Raw genomic sequence first — 16,434 nt, 5'->3', positions numbered from 1 at the left:
AGTGCAAATGCAAATTCCTTGCTGAAAGTTTAACCAAAAGGCATTTCCAGTAGAAATGGGCTGACATATCCTGAGCATAACCATGTATAATATCCACTGAAGTTAAAGAGGTGCTTTGCAACATTAAACTGCAGTGTGCAGTACGTATTTTTCGGACCATAAGGTGCACGGGATTATAAGGCACATTAAGCGAAACAAAGCAGTCAGATAAATCAAACTTTATTAAACTCATTCTTCTTGCTTCCTCCACTTCTGTACCATTGATTCATTAATGTTGAATTCTCTGGCAGCGGCTCTATTCCCATGTTGTTGCAGTATACTAATGACTAACCTCGTATTGTGGACGGATTATCCCAGTTGTTCTCCTGACTGAAGATTGGTCCTTTTACAGCATCCTGCCATGCGATTGCATTTGTCTCTAACCATGAGGAACCTTAACGTTAACTTTTATAAGTGGAAAAGTGTTAGTGTTCGTCCTCCAGCTTCACTGTTTATGTTATGCTAACATAGCTGTGTCGCTAGCGATCACGTAGCACATCATTATATACCAGCTAGCCCAACTTCAGTAACCCTACAAACGTCACTGCTGTTTAGTTTTCTGTCTTCATTTATGTTGGAAGTGATAGCAGAGCTGTACGTTTGATTTTTTTCAGAAATCTCTCAGTCAGAACATGCTATATCATGCTTAGGTAACTAGCGAAACTAGCGAGCTAACTTCCGCTAGCTTCCTGCTAGCTTCTAACTCCGTTAAATGTAATACATTTTGTTTTCATGGATGCCTGGAAGTTAAACTTCATAGTTACACCTGGTAAAGCAGCAATGCTGATCGTTTTATTAAAGATGAAAGAATTTAGACAGTTTTTAACTCTTAGTGATGCTGCAGTGTTCGTTTGACCTGAAGTATACGGAGTTTAGGACCCAGATTACTCCCAGATTTAAGGGCATCTTAGTCCGACAAATATGACAATAACGACGGCCGCTTGCATGTTCTGCAAAAAAATGTGCTTTGTCGTGTATCTGACGGACAAACACCAAACCAGTTCCACATCACGGAAGTTGCACCATTTTTACAAACCAATTCTGGTTCATCTGTTTCACTCAACAATCGGCCATGTGCGTATGAAAACAAAGGCACTGCGCATGCGCGTTTTACTCATATTCTATCGCGATATTTCATTTTCCTATCGTTGCCTAACATTATACCGGTATTACCGTGAACGGTATAATATGGCCCAGCCCTAATGAAAGTTTAAGTTATAATACTTGATCATTTAAAAACCAGAAAACGCTGACCACCAGATGCTTGGCCTCGGGGACCCTCCACGGGCCGGGCTCCAGGGCGGTGCCCCGGTAACCCCATCCCAGGCAGGGGGAACTGTTCCCTTGATCGTGCACTCACGGGAGTCTTCTGAATGGCTTTTTGTCTGGTCCCTCACCCAGGACCAATTTGTCATGGGAGACCCTACCAGGGGGCAAAAGCCCACGGACAACATAGCCCCTAGGATCCCTGAGACACACAAACCCCTCCACCATGATAAGGTAACAATTCGCGGAGGGCCCTTGTGTCCAGGGGTCTTGTTCTAGAGTGATGGGAGAATGTAGCAGGAGATCAACAGAGGGATTAGTGCAGCGGCTGCAGTGATGCGGACGCTGTACCGGTCCATCGTGGTGAAGAGAGCAGAGTGTAAAAGCGAAGCTCTCAATTTCACGAGCTGTGGGTAGTGACCAAAAGAACGAGATTGCGGATAGAAGCGGCGAAAATGAACTTCCTCCAAAGGGTAGCTGGCCTCTCCCTTAGAGAGAGGGTGAGAAGTTCAGCTACCCGGGAAGGGCTCAGTGTAGAGCTGCTGCTCCTCCACATTGAAAGGAGCCAGTTGAGGGGATTCAGGCATTTGATAAGGATGCCACCTGGGCACCTCCTAGGTGAGGTGTTCCGGGCATATCCCCACTGGGAAGCGGCCCTGAGGCAGACCCAGGACACGCTGGAGAAATTAAATCTCTTGGCTGGCCTGGAAACACCTTGGTGTTCCCCCGGACAAGCTGGAGGAGATGGAGGTCTGGGCTTCTCTGCTTAGGCTGCTGCCCCCACGACCCGGCCTCAGATAAGCGGAAGAAAAGGGATGGATGGATAGCAAATGCAATATAACGGCAGATTTATTTTCCCCTTTCAAACACAAGAAACAATTTGATTTCTCTAAGATTAGTTATGCATGGAAAAAGGTTTTGTTTTATTGTCAACAAAAGTCAATGCACAATAAGTGGTGGATTAGCCATTTAAGCTCCGTGCAACTGTTCACATAGCTGGTTCTTGTGTTTGTGGCCTTTCAAACATGCACTGTCAATAGGGAAGTTGCAAAGTGCCCTTTGATTAACACCACCACCATCTATGCTATAGGGGGAGAATATGCAAATATCAGAATTTGCATAGTTCCCTTTGCCTATCAATTATCATTCCCTCGGTGATCACCTCCAGCCCCCTTCGAACACAAAGTCCTCAGTAATGCTAATCGCTGCTGCACCTGCGCTAATCACAATCTTCCATATGTAGTTTTTCCTGTGCTTGTGGGTTTCTTTCTTCAATATGTAAGAACAGAACAGAACAAATGTTACCCGCCTATATTGCTGCCTCAGCACATACACTGCCTAAGGTACCAAAGAAAAATACTGGTGGAAGCCAGTGACACTGCTCAGTTTCCTAGCCTAGTAGCTACCCCTATGGTATCAATTTCAAAGTCCTTCATCGCCTTGTTCTCAAGTTTTTGCATTTACAAGATTTAGAAAAAACCTGACCTCTGTCCCAGCTTCAAACTCATCCGAGATTTTAGTAGATACAACAATGGTATCAAATTGAAACTACTCCTATGCTTAGGAGTTATTCCATTCACAGACTTGTTTGACGTCCCTTCCCATCAGCCTTTTACAGCTGAAGGGTAAAAACTGATTACTGTGTATTTTGGTAACAAATGGTAGCGTTAATATTGGTTCAGAACTTATAAGCAGACAGACTGAGCAATTTGACTTGTTAACTTGAGCTCTGACCAACTGTAACTTGGACATTTTCACTACCTCAAATATATATTTTATAATTGAATTTAAATTTTGAGCACTTAAGGTAGAGATGTGACAGTATTCACATCATATCCATAAAGTCTCTTATAGATTCAAAAAGAGAGCCATCTCTAAATCTCAACATTATCCAAGCTTGTAGTCAATAATTTATCCTTCATATTTTCAAATCATTAAATTGTGTTTCCTATAGGCTGAGAACTTATTTATGGTATTTGATAACACCGTGAAGTAGGAATGAACTCACTTGATAACAGACACTTTCATGGGAAATCTGTTGCTAGGAAACAACTGGGCTCAAGCTTACATCCCATCAGCTGCCGACAACAACAAACAGCATAAACTTGAGCCCATTTATAATGTTTGTGGATGTGATTTGCAGCATATCTGAAAATAAGAAACTGCAAAATGGTCTATACATAAGCAGAGAGGCGACCATAGGCACAGCAGATTTCATAATGTGCTTGTTTATGTTGTTCAGTTTGTCAATGCTGTAACACGCGGCACACGCCATAATTCAGCATTACATATATTTCTGTAACAGTAATTTGTTTTGTTTATCCTTTGTTACACATCTGCAGTAATGTGTGTTTCTATATGTTGATACAAAAAAATAATTGCATATCAAGATTCAGATTTACTAGAACACACACACACACACACACACACTTCTTGTCCCCCCCCCCAAAAAAAAAAAACAAACAAACAAAAAAAATAAAAACCACACACACACACACACACACACACACACACACACTATGCAGTACACATTTAACCAAGCAGCATTTACTTACAGTTCTCTCTGTGTCTCTTAGTTTAGGCCACAACTGGTCTTCTACCCCTCCAAATCTGACTCCAAGAGCTGATTCTTTCTGTGGACAAAGAGTGAGCAGTCAGTACAGCAATCTGAGGGATTACAGAGTTCACAAGCTACGGGGCTGTCTGGAATATGAGAGGAGAAAACAAGAGTAGTGAGGTAAGAATGATGGGATTTCAATTTCTCCTGCAAACCCCAGACAAAGCATGACAACTCTTCAACAAGGTTTGCCAAAGAACAATTCAACCACCTGGCACAACATACAACACCTGCATCAGCATGTACCGGTGAGTCACCATCATAGATGCGTCAGTTCTTCCCGTCTCGTCCGATGGGAAGTGAACAGAGCTTCTGGCAGCTCCCACAAAAACATGTTACTTTAAAGCTGAACTGAAATTAAAAATGTCTTCAGGAAATCATAGATGTATTGATGCTACAATTACATGGCATGTTTTTTCCCCCCTCATTTCAAAAAGAAGCTAAAAATATTTTGGGGGGGAAACTGCATCTTGGTTTGAAGCCTGTGGTTGGGTGTTTCCTTTGGCCAACATCTGAGAACCAGCATTACCGACACAATCTCTACATGGCACATGTTAGCAAAGTAGCAGCAACAGCTGTTGCTTCAGCCTTCCATCTGTGTGCACACAAGATGAGCTCAGCCACAATACTGACTGTAGGTCACCTGCAGCTTTGCAGTAATCAGAGTACTACAGTCACTGTAGTTGTACATTAAGAAAAGAAGAATAGATTTAGTTTTAGGTTAAAGAGTGAGTAAAATGTTAGTCATTACCTGACTAAATTAATCTGATGAAATAAAACAAAGAGGTAACTGATCCTTCAGACAACTTTTAAAGGAGGCAGCTTAAACGCCTACTGCCCAGACAAGTTGGTCAGCCTCTTTGATGAATGGTAACTGACTTTTTCCTTCCGCTTAGGACCTGCTATGGCAATATCACGGGTCCTAAAAAGACAGACTTTAACTTTAATATTTCATACTGCCCCAGAAATAACACTGCACCATAATAAGTGTTCATAAAGTATATAGGGTAGGGGAGCTTAGCTCTAGGCACAGGTTTGAGGATAGCAAGTAATCACATGGTCAAAACTTAAGTCAGCAAGTATTCTTGCAACCCAAGTACTCAAGACATTACACCATGAGTCAAAGTATGACATGGGGAGAGGGTTGGGCAACAGGATGAATGTGTCAGCTATCAAAATTTAATTTAATTTGTTTAACAAGCCAAAACGAAACAAGAGAGGCGTTTCAATCTGAGAAATTGTTCCTGCTACACTCCCCAGCACACTCCCAGGCTGAGAGCGAAAATGATAGTTCATGTAAATAAAACGAGATATTGACACTGAGTTGTGGGAAATGAACAGCTGCCAAGAGAGGGTTTCCAGCTGTTTGACACTTGATAACTGTGAGACAAAGGTTGCAGAGAGACCAGCTTCACGATTCAGGAATCTCACAGCCTTTATCTGTAATGACGTGCAGCATCGAAGTTGCACAGAAGGAAATCATTCACCGTGTAATCATGTCACAGACAGCTACTGTTGGACCTGTTCAGATATGAGAGGTTTTGAGCAACAAAATTCCTATAAATATCAATTTTACACAAAAAGTGATTTCTCCTTCAGGAAAGTGGATTTTGTGAGGAATGCTAAAGGAGAGAGGAGATAATGACATGTGCTCTCTCCCTCTCATGTTTGTTGCACATTACAAAGCAAAGTATGAATATCTGACTGTACGACTATTCTTTGTTTAAAGTGCTAATTTATGAATGATGAAAGTTTATTGCAGACAATGCACTTCTGTTTTTAAGCAGAGCAGCATTTGCAACCATTTATCCACTTTGTGACAGTCAGGAACTTCTGGTAAAGAGGGTCTTACTCTAGAAATCCCTTTGCGATGGTCTCAGTCGCCCATAGGTTGCATGGGAGACCCCAACTTGTGAATAAACATATGTCAACTGCTCATTGAGCTGTAGTAAAACATGGAAGTGCAACTCAAACTGGAAACACAGAACATTCACCTTCAAGGTTTAAAAGGTGCAACTTATTTTCGTGTTTGCAGACAGGTCAGTCGCTTCCATGCAAACTGTGGGCAACAGAAATTTCCCAGCAACCAGCTGGGAAATGGACTTCCCTAGACAGTCTCTAGGTCTGTGTTCAAAGGCATCACCCATACATGCACACAAACAAATAATCAAATATTGTTTAGGGTACAGTTGAGAAAACCACACTTGTAATTTTATTTGTGAGCCAACAAAGTTTGAATGCTCCGTCAAAGGCGCAGTCATGATCTGAACTTCAAAACAAATACCCATTAAATAATGTAAGGTGATCAGACAACAGTTAGTCTACTATTGACAAGAGTGAGGGTGAGTAACAATTTGCACAAAGGTCTGCTACTTCTGTGTAGCCCACGATACAGGTTGCATGTTAGCAAACTCTTGTATTCAGAAACAAATTAAGTTAACCTTTGACTACATTTAAAAGGGAGTCAGTCCAGAGCTTTCTAGGAAACATTCTGAAAGTTTCTCAGAGTCAATTGAACACAGAGGTCATGGGTGCCTGCAACTTCAAGGCTGTCATACGCATCTAGATGCCAAAGAATATGAGCTCACATGTAAGAATGCAACTGCTGTGTTTCCTGGCCTTCATTCACTCTGACTAACTCTGGTCAAAGTTTGAGACAGACGCACGAGTTATGCAACAGTCTTAAATTGACCAAAACCTCTGAAATACTTCAAAAAATAAATAAATAAAAAGGAAAATGTCCTCACTGAAAATATAAGAAATCATGTTCCAAGTACTTCAATTTGTATGATATAAATTTAAAGGAAACGTCACATCGTCAGTCTCTCTTACATGTTTATGAACTCCACAACTCCTTCATATTACAATGTTATGTTACAAATTAGGAAACGTTACAACCACAGCAGCTCCGCGTTCTTACACAAATTTAGATAACTGCATTAGAGGACTCTTCAGAACAGCCTTCCTTACTTTTGGATAATCTTCGTAAATTTATGCCACATCAGATTTTGGGAACAAAAACAAAAAACCCAAAAAAAAGTAGATTAAAAACAGCCAAAGTGGGAAAAAAGGAGGCTTAGTTTGTCAGGATGGGCACTTATGACAGTCTGAACTCTTGACTTCATTATGAAACACTGTTGAGACCAAGCAAGGAAATTTAATGAACAATCACTGCTCCACCTTTAAAATCTTAATATAACTTACAGAAATCAACCACCATTACCTGCATGTAACTACTGGCAAATCCAACTTCATACTGCAAACTTAATGCAACTCCTTCCACTCCAATCGATTTCATTTACTGATACTGTACAAAGTCTTCAGTGCACTGACAGGTGTTGAAGGAAAGTCTTTAATTCCTGTTGTGAACTTTGAGCCTAGTGTGATTAACATGTTCTCACACAGCAGCGTGCTACAGACGCACAGAGATTATTAATAAAACGGGTCTAATCTAGTCATACTGGTCCAGGCTTAAGACGTGAATCATTGTGTAGTTGTTCTGCATTTAGTTTCAGTTCCAAGCTTTGTGGTCTACACCAGAGCTTCATTTGGGATATTTATTTAGTGAATGAAAGCCACAGATGATGTCTTAGTGAAAAGCAAAAAGGAAGGAGGTTAAAATAAAAAGGAAAAAAGTCAAACCTACGGGAGGATCTTTAACTTTGCCATATTTACTTCCTCAAACCACATTGGCTTTGGTTATGTGGCAACATATGACTGGCTTTGAACATGTAAGCTGAGATGGATACAGCTCTACTGAAGTCAGTGACAGCATCTGGAGCAGCTGCAAAGTAGCCACTAGTACAAAGAGAATAAAGACAGTTCATAAATCATGGCTGGAATGCAGCCTCATTTCCTATCTGACCCCACCTCCAACAGCAATAGTTTTTTTCCTTCAACTCTAGGAGCTCTCTACACCAAGTAGCTGAGACCTGAACATCCCAATCATGACTTGGCTTATAAGTCTAATTGTCTGTAGTTTGCCCCACACAAAGAAACCCCATTCAGAGCAGATGCTGGAAAAAGCAGAACTAATGAGTGGGTAAGATCACGTATGTCTGACCTGACAGTTGATGCAGAGCTGATTAATGCTATAACAAAGATAGATGAGTCTGTATGAACCTCGATTTTGGAATTACAGTTTAGTATCTTGCCAGTGCTGCAGCGAAATTGGCCGGAAAGTGGCCATAGATCTTTCTGTAACAGTTAAAGCACTAAAAGCACTCCATGCTGTCAAGAAGAAATGTTTACTCAAGTATAAAATTAAATAAAAACATGCATTAGGATGAGTGCAATAGCTTCATTTGTAATTTGAACAATTAAAGTCAGTGTACAAATGCCACTTTTAAGATGGCACAGAGCACACTGGACAAAACCAACCAGGAGCTGTGCGTCTAAATCTGGCAGGCAGCAGAGAAGTTGCTGATTCACTCAGGAATGCTGGTTCCAGTCACACAGACCTAGAGACTGGTCAGCAATCATATGGCAACCAGTGGGGATCATGTTCTGTAACTGGTTGGTGAGCAGTTGCTGGTTGTTTCTTTCAGTCAATGGATGAAATCACAAAAAGGGTGCTGCACCACAAACCACCTTGCATTTGCTTTGGTTGACAGTTTACATGGAAGATGCCGATTTGTCTGCAAACACCAACTACTTTGAAGGTGAAGAGTGTCAGTTTCCCGTTTGACTTCACTTTTCTCCAAGTTTCACTAATAGCTCAGAAACACACAGTGCCCAGAGCATGTGGTACAACTGGTCTGTGGGCTACTCTTACTTAGTTCTTCACCGCAAATACTCATGGACACAACCATAAACCAAGAGAGAGAGAACATATGCAATGCTACAACCTTTCCATTGAGTATCAAGAGCATATTCAAACATGAATAAGACACAATTCCCTAATTAAATTTGCTAGATTACCATTATAGGAGGAAACACCATTTTCATCCTCCAGTTCAACATTAAAAAATATTGGCTGTCGCCAGTGCTACCACTCAGCCTCCTAGTAGACACACGTATGGTATAAATTTGAGAATCCTAGGGGACTTTCTTCTTCAGTCATCGCATTTGGTCATTTTGCAAAAACTTGACTTCTGACCTCAAGATACAGATTGCTGAAATTTGAACACATCTAAGATTTTTAATAGATATACTCTTGTTATCAATTTAAAAATACTACGTCACCTCTTTACTGAGTTATCGTATTCAGAAACTTGTCCACGCTGCCTGCCAGCCTGCTAGGAGGGGTGGTGCCAATACCCCATCAGCTGTGGGGAGAAAAATAAAAAAATAAAAATCACAAAAGTGAATGGAATACAGCTTGTGTCATTCCAAGGTGCATTACATCAGTATTCACCCTGTACTGAGGAAAATGTGTTGCGGTAAGTTTACTCTGAATTTCTTTTTAGCTGTGGTTAGGTGGATGTCAGTCTATGTTACAGCAGCTATGTCAAGCTCAATTCCTTGAGGGTCAACTTTTTGATATGTCCATAGTCCAACATGAATTAAATGGCTAAACTGCCACCTCAGCATGCAGTCAAGTACTACAGAGTCTTGCTAATGACCTAATGATTTTATTCTGGTGTGTTGCGGTGAAGACGCGGTTAATAGTTTCAGGACACTGGGCGTCGAGGATTGGAGCGGTTTTCCTCCTGCCCCCAGTTTGATTAAACTAGAATCACATCATATTTTCGGCACTACATTGTAGTGAGACAAGTTTGTGGGTGTTGTGTCCGCAGCTTTGGCTGTCCTTTTAACCTCTTGCTGGTTAGCTAGCGTGAGCTATAAGCTAACAGCTAGCCTGGTTAATGAAGCTAGAGTTCCATGCACATGTAAAGACAGCTCATCTCTACTGCTTTAACTGTTAAATCGGAAGGCAATACTGCGGTTGACAGGGTTTATTATGTGAAACAGCAGCTTGTTTAGTTTAAACATCCTGCGTTAGGAGGCTAGCTTCATCCGTCTCCCCTCCCTTGTGGTTGGAAGGGACAGGGTTTCATCTTTTGGCAGCCATGCAGACTGAGCTGTTTGCGTTCTCAGGACAGCCATGCAGAGATTAGTGGCTACATTGCAGCCCCAGTCACAGCTTTCATCACCGTCTTTCTCGTCTTTCCCCGGAGTAACAGCCAAACAGTGCGAGGAGGACCTATTGGCTAGCACTGCAATAGAACGTATGTGCAATAGAAATAAGAATATACGTTCTTATTTTAAACTTAATCTGGAATTCATTGCAAACTGTTTGCGTGGGATATGAATGATAAGATTGTTTTTCCAATAAGAGTTAGTAAAAACATCTCCAGTGTGATCAAATTTTCATGCCAAACATCTGCAGCTTGGGAGTCTATACAGCACTATGATGCCCAGACTTAATTCTTTTGAAAACCATACATCTTTCCACAGGTCTGAACTTCATCAGACGCCAACTAGGCACAGAGCTGGATGAGGCCAGCTATCTGATCAAGATGACTTCTTTAGATCCATGGGGTCAGGAAAGCCAGAAGCATTGGAGCTGGAGAGCTACCATTCATGTCCAATTGCTGGAGGTGTGGATCTATTGCATAGCTTTCCTCACATCAAGAAGCTGTCAATTAAAATCAATACAGTTCTTGCTGCATCTAGAGCTTGTGAAGGACTCTTTAGTCAGGCAGGACTCCTCGTTCACTGCTAAACAGTTACAGCTTCACAGCAAGAACCTTTAGAGCAAACTGCTGCTGAAGCGTAACCATCATTTTACTGAGTGAAGAAATGGCACGTTTTTGCTAAATATAGAGAAAAAGATGCACAACCACACAATTTATGGTAAAAGTGAGCTGCCTTGTATATACACATATGTTGAAGTTGTGTCGTTCTAATGTTTTCTGAGGCTGCTGTACCATTTAGAGTAAAAGTGAATATAAGTATACAGTATATCTTGTCACTGGAAATGGTTTGCACTGTTCATATATTTATATTATTTACTGTATGTATTGGTTAAAAAAGCTTTGTTGTGAAAAACTTAATCTGGAAATTAGAATTGTTGTGCCTTAATTTTTTTACATATGTTCTTTTTGGTCTATAAAGCTCTGAATGGTTTAGGACCAAAATACATCAGTGACCTCCTGACCCAGTATGAACCTTCCAGATCCCTCAGGTCACCTGGATCCGGTTTTTTATCAGTTCCCAGAGTCAGAACCAGACATGGAGAAGATGCATTCAGCTTTTATGCTCCATATATCTGGAACAAACTCTCAGAACTATTGATTTTATCTACTGTTCCTTTCTTCTTCTTTTTTTTTTCATTTTAAATCATGCTTTTTATTTGTTTTTATTTTTTAGTGTCTCTGTACAGCACTTTGAACCACATTGTTGTTGAATTGTGCTATATAAATAAACTTGCCTTTTTGAAAATACTACAGTGCATATTTATTCATTTGTTTGTCTAATAGCATTTATTTAAAAAATAAATCAGACATTACAAATAGTTACTCGCTACTTGAGTAGTCTTTTCACCAACTACTTTTTTACTCCTACTTAAGTAACTTTTTGGACGACTACTTTTCACTTTTACTTGAGTAAAAATATTTTAAAGTAATGCTACTCTTGAGTAATTTTTGGATACTGGACCCACCTGTTACCCTGTAGATAAAAGTCATCCACCAACAAACTAGACAGAAAAGAAATGATCCTAGGTAAAACTTGGAAAAGACCACTTTTTTTTTTCTTAAGTGAATTTTGGTCAATTTCGATCCACAGCACAGTGTTACATTGACCTAAAATGATAGTTCAGCTTCAGCTGTATTGTAAATACTTAAGTGTAAATGAGCTTCCAATAGCTAAAAATAATGAGCAATCATTTAAACTTACAAACAGCAAGCATGTAAATGTCAGTGAGAGAACTGGCAGGTTATCAAGTTATTCCTGTGGTTATCATCGTATAATTTAAAGGATGAATTTAGAGGATGATCAATTTTCATGGAACCAAAAAGCATATGCCAGAGTAAAATGTCACAACAGCAGCAGAAGCTGCTGCCATTTCCCTGCACCACCTGCCCCTTTTGCTGTGAATGCAGATACAACCTTTAATTTACAGTAGATCTCATTAGAGGTTAGACTAGAATTTAAATGTATTCCTCTCTCCATCCTTCTCCCCACCAGTGCCATAATGTTACATGCTTTTCATATACTTGGTAGGATTTCATCTGGCTCCTGATTACATAAATGCATGCTTGTATAACAGTCTTGTATCTGCAAAGGCCATGTGTATCAGAGCAATCAACAAGCTGACAGAGATGTTCTTGGAGTGAGAGGTGTTTCATCCCAGAGGAAATCATGAGAAACCTGAACAGCACTGTGCCGCTACCATGGAAACATTGATAGGCCAACAGATGCCATGACTAAGTATTAGCATACACTAACACTGAGTGGTCAACCATATTCTTATATGTGCGGCGCTTTATATATTAGGGGTGCAACGATACACAAAATTCACGGTTCGGTTCAATACTTTGGTGTCACGGTTCGATATTTTTTTTCGATACAAAAAAAAAAATGTTCATGCCTTTTTAATTTGTCATTTATTAAAATTATAAATATATATTTTAACTCAAAAGTACAGTGTTTAAATTTAATGTTGCTGAAACAACAAAGTAATAAAAAAAATAAATCTGATGGAGAAATCACTCATCTTTGGAAAAGAGTTTATCACAGAGAAATGGCTCTTTCCAAAATAAAAGCTATACTATACGCTTCTTCTGGGCTATATTCTCAGCAGCATATTAAACATCAGGTCCCCATAAGGAGAATCATGTGCTAACGGCTGTCTAAATGACTCGGGTAAAGTTTGTAGCATGCGTGCTTGTTGTTTTTGTCTGCTTCCACTTGTCTTTGCACTAGGATGATGTGCAGTCATATTCGTTGTGTGTCAGCGTAAATCTCGTTGAAATGACGTTAACGCCACAACACGGCAAATCTCCGTTAACGAGCTACCGCGGATCGCCCCGTGCATGGGGCTGGACGGCCAACACGTTAACGGCTAACTGCGCTAACACACTAGTTCCCACCCATGTAACTGAGCATTGCGTGGCACATCCAACATACTGTTTTACTTTAGTCCATGACGCGCTTACCTTCAGGGTCATACGTCACATGAAAACCAAAATAGTTCCAAACGCCAGATCTGAATGAGGGTGGGGGAGGTTCAATTTGCCATGTTGCAAGGAGAGCTTAACTTCTGTGTCGCTAGCTTGCCCTGCGCTCAGTGAATCTGCGTTCGACTACTCCGCCTAGGCTGCACTGTCGAGCGCAGATCCACTGAGCGTTCAACACAGAAAGCATCGTCGGAAGAAAAGTTGATAAAATAAATTTAAAATTTTGTATTGTTCGATACATATGCGTACCGAACCGAAAGCACTGTATCGAACGGTTCAATATCGATACGAGTATCGTTGCACCCCTAATAAATATGTAGAACGGGATGCCGCAGTAGTTAAATGAAGTGAAGTGTCTAAAACACCATCCCTCACTCCTCACCTATTTTAACTGTGAGCTTGACTAGCAATCACTTTAAGGAAAGATGAGATGGGAGTTTAATTTAAACAGCTACAATCTAATTAATTGACGTTAAGCGGTACACCCGCAAGTACTGAAAGCAACTAGCTGGCTTTTGTACTCTACCTGTAACAGGTGATTAGCTGGAAGCCCGTGTGCATCTGTCAGTGATGCTGCTGGTGGAGCCCAAAGTATTTATATAAATAGAACACAAAGAATATTTACATAAATATAAACTCCTCCTACTATATAAATAAATTCAACACCACAGATGCTCAGGATGATTATGCAAACCACTATTTTCAGGTAGACGAACTTCCAGTCCCCACTAAAGTATACCTTTACTTTAACCCCTGTAGCTAATTTTAAAACTATTATATAGCATTTACACAGCTCAGCCCAAAAGAGACAAAAATGTAAAAATAAAAAATAAAAATAAAAATCAGGGGGGAAAAAAAATATATATATATGTATCAGAGAAAAGGGAAAGACAAAAACAAATGTCAACCACTGAATCATACGTTGAACTGTTGCAACAAGTAGTTAATTGACAGGTCAATTAATGAGAAATACAGCTGTGATAATTTTGTGAGGCCGTTTCATTATTAACGAATAGCTTTCAAACAAAGAAAACATGTAAAGACTGGGCTTTTGGAAACGCTAGTCCACATATTTACTTTTTTCCTATATTTGCAATAAATGGATAAGAAAATGACCTGGAGATGAACAGATACTGAAAACTACTCAAAGCCATAAAGGAATGCTAAAATAGTTTCGTAGGGTGGCTTATAATACAGTGATCATGTTTCAGTATAAAAAGATTTGGTTGGATTTGTCAGTTTCTTTCTCAGGGAAAAAAAAAAAAACTTGACTGTGGGCCAAGGGTGAACAAAATACATTATTTAAATACAGGTGTCAACAGCAAAACAATCTCTCTCTCAAAGTATTCAAAACCATGTTACACTTACGAACCCCATTACATAAGTGCACATATGACCAGATATTCACCTGCCATTTACCTATCGGCTAATACGGCCAGGATTACAGTCCCTTGGAAACAGACAACTGCTACCACCATGGATACCTAGTTTTTCTTATTGTACTCCCTAATCTAGTAGAACAACACATGCCAACATGTCTCATGCACATTCACTGGCGACCCTAGTGGGTCCAACTCAGGGGTGCTGAGATAATGAAAGCCATTATGTCCCTGTTAACTCCAGTTTAATTTTTGTTTATTCGGTGACACTGATGAACTGAGAAAAAAAAGGAGAAAAAAAGAAAAGGAAAAAAAAAAAAAAACTCCTTTCCCCTCCCCAGAACAAAAATGAGGGGGGGAAAAAAAAAAAATTTATTTATTTATTTATTTATTTATTTATATATATATATATATATATATATATATATATATATATATATATATATATATATATATATATATATATATATATATATATATATATATATATATATATATATATATATATATATATATATATATATATATATATATATATCTATCTATCTATCTATCTATAAAAATTGGCCAAATACCGTCAATAGTCTAGCGCATTTACAGGAATATATTGGACTACAACTCCTCTATATTAACAACATATCTTCTCCTTTTAAAGTTTCATCACTGCATGAATATGTTTCAAGCCAACAATGCATTTCAAATAGAAGTGGGCATTTAAACCTTATGCTCTGCACAACAGTTAAAAATTTAAATCATTCATACTGGAGAGGAGGACAAAAAACATAAAAGTCAGTAAAGAAGCAAAAAACAACAGTTTTCTAAAGAAAAGAAAATCTGTCAGTCAATGGATTGCGTAGTAGCTCTGGAAAAGCTTGCCTGTGCTTGAGGGGCAGGGGGTACAATGTGTTATCTGCAGCGCCACAGACCTTCCTCCTTTGAAGTGTTGCTGAACCACCGACTGCGCCAGGGACAGTGAAGGTGGAAGGCAGGAGGCTGGAAGGGGGGGTATAGAAACCAACAAAGTGAGGTACAGAAAACATCAGATGCACAAACAGTTTAACTTGTGATGTACTACATGCACCTCAGAGACTATTTACACTGTTATTTCTGAAGCAGAGCAAAGGAAATTCACATGATTATTTTTCCTCTCCTTTTTCAAGGTCCTGTTTGGGGCAGCCGTGTTTCCTTTGGCGAGTAATGAAGAAAGCATATGGTGGCCATGTGTTGAACGATTGGCTGCGAGGTTGGAGAGGGGAAGTACATGGGACGAGCTGGATGGCAAGGAAAGTGAATCGACTGACTGTTCTGCCTATTCCCTCTGTTCACCGAAACTCTCCCTCAAGGATTATCCTCTCTAATAGACTTAAAGGCACTTTAACTGAGCTGCCAGCTGCCTGCGTCCCTGGTGGAAAGCAACCCAGGTCAAGTCTGAGGGAGGATATCCTACCATGACAATGCAACACATTCCTAGAGTGCCTCAAACTTGCATCAAAGTAAAATAAATGTAACCACTCGTACCAAATACTGAAAGTAAATTAAATATTTAGTAGAACAGAAAAACAGCCTTACTTCACATTCAACGCAAACACATACAAGAGCTTGAACACTAACAGCTGCAACGACAATGCCACTCACGACCATCATGAGATGTGAACCTTGGGCAATGTTACAATATGTATTCTTAAAATATGTGTATAGAAGAAGAAAAAATTCACACTGTTAAAGTATTACAGAGCTACAGTAAGTGTGACCAGAGCTTAAGCAGCTACACACTCCACACCTACTTTTTTGATAAACAGTAAATAATTCATCCATGAGGAGGAAAATGTGGGCCAGAGAGCTGTAATCTGCATAACTCTGAATTTCACTGCAGAGTTTTAAGGCAATTTCTGTGTCACACACTGCCATGGAAAAAGAAACGACTTTGATTAAATGTATTGAAATCACACACACAAAATAACTTAAAACCGCAGATTGTTATGTTGTGTTGGTGTCATGTAGAACCCAC

General features: G+C 39.8%; 1 protein-coding gene across 5 annotated transcripts in view; it reads right to left on the bottom strand.

The window, feature by feature from the left end:
• fbxw7 (F-box and WD repeat domain containing 7) overlaps positions 1-16,434 on the bottom strand; it is a 142,445-nt gene that overhangs the window by 105,963 nt on the left and 20,048 nt on the right. Inside the window, exons 2-4 of one of the 5 annotated variants that reach the window (XM_085409588.1) lie at positions 15,303-15,419; positions 9,107-9,189; positions 3,861-3,938 (exon numbers count right to left, since the gene is read on the bottom strand). The gene's annotated coding sequence lies outside the window, so the exon portion shown is untranslated. The remainder of the gene's footprint in view (positions 1-3,860; positions 3,939-9,106; positions 9,190-15,302; positions 15,420-16,434) is intronic. The other 4 variants (XM_085409587.1, XM_085409589.1, XM_085409591.1 and 1 more) reach the window with 4 other exon arrangements.

This window comes from Rhamphochromis longiceps, linkage group LG6 (genome assembly GCF_057381845.1).
Source record: "Rhamphochromis longiceps isolate RC_006_pf linkage group LG6, R_longiceps_female_GT1.1, whole genome shotgun sequence".
Lineage (NCBI taxonomy): Eukaryota > Metazoa > Chordata > Actinopteri > Cichliformes > Cichlidae > Rhamphochromis > Rhamphochromis longiceps.
The sequence above is the reverse complement of the archived record's forward strand: the minus strand, read 5'-3'. Positions and strand labels throughout refer to the sequence as shown.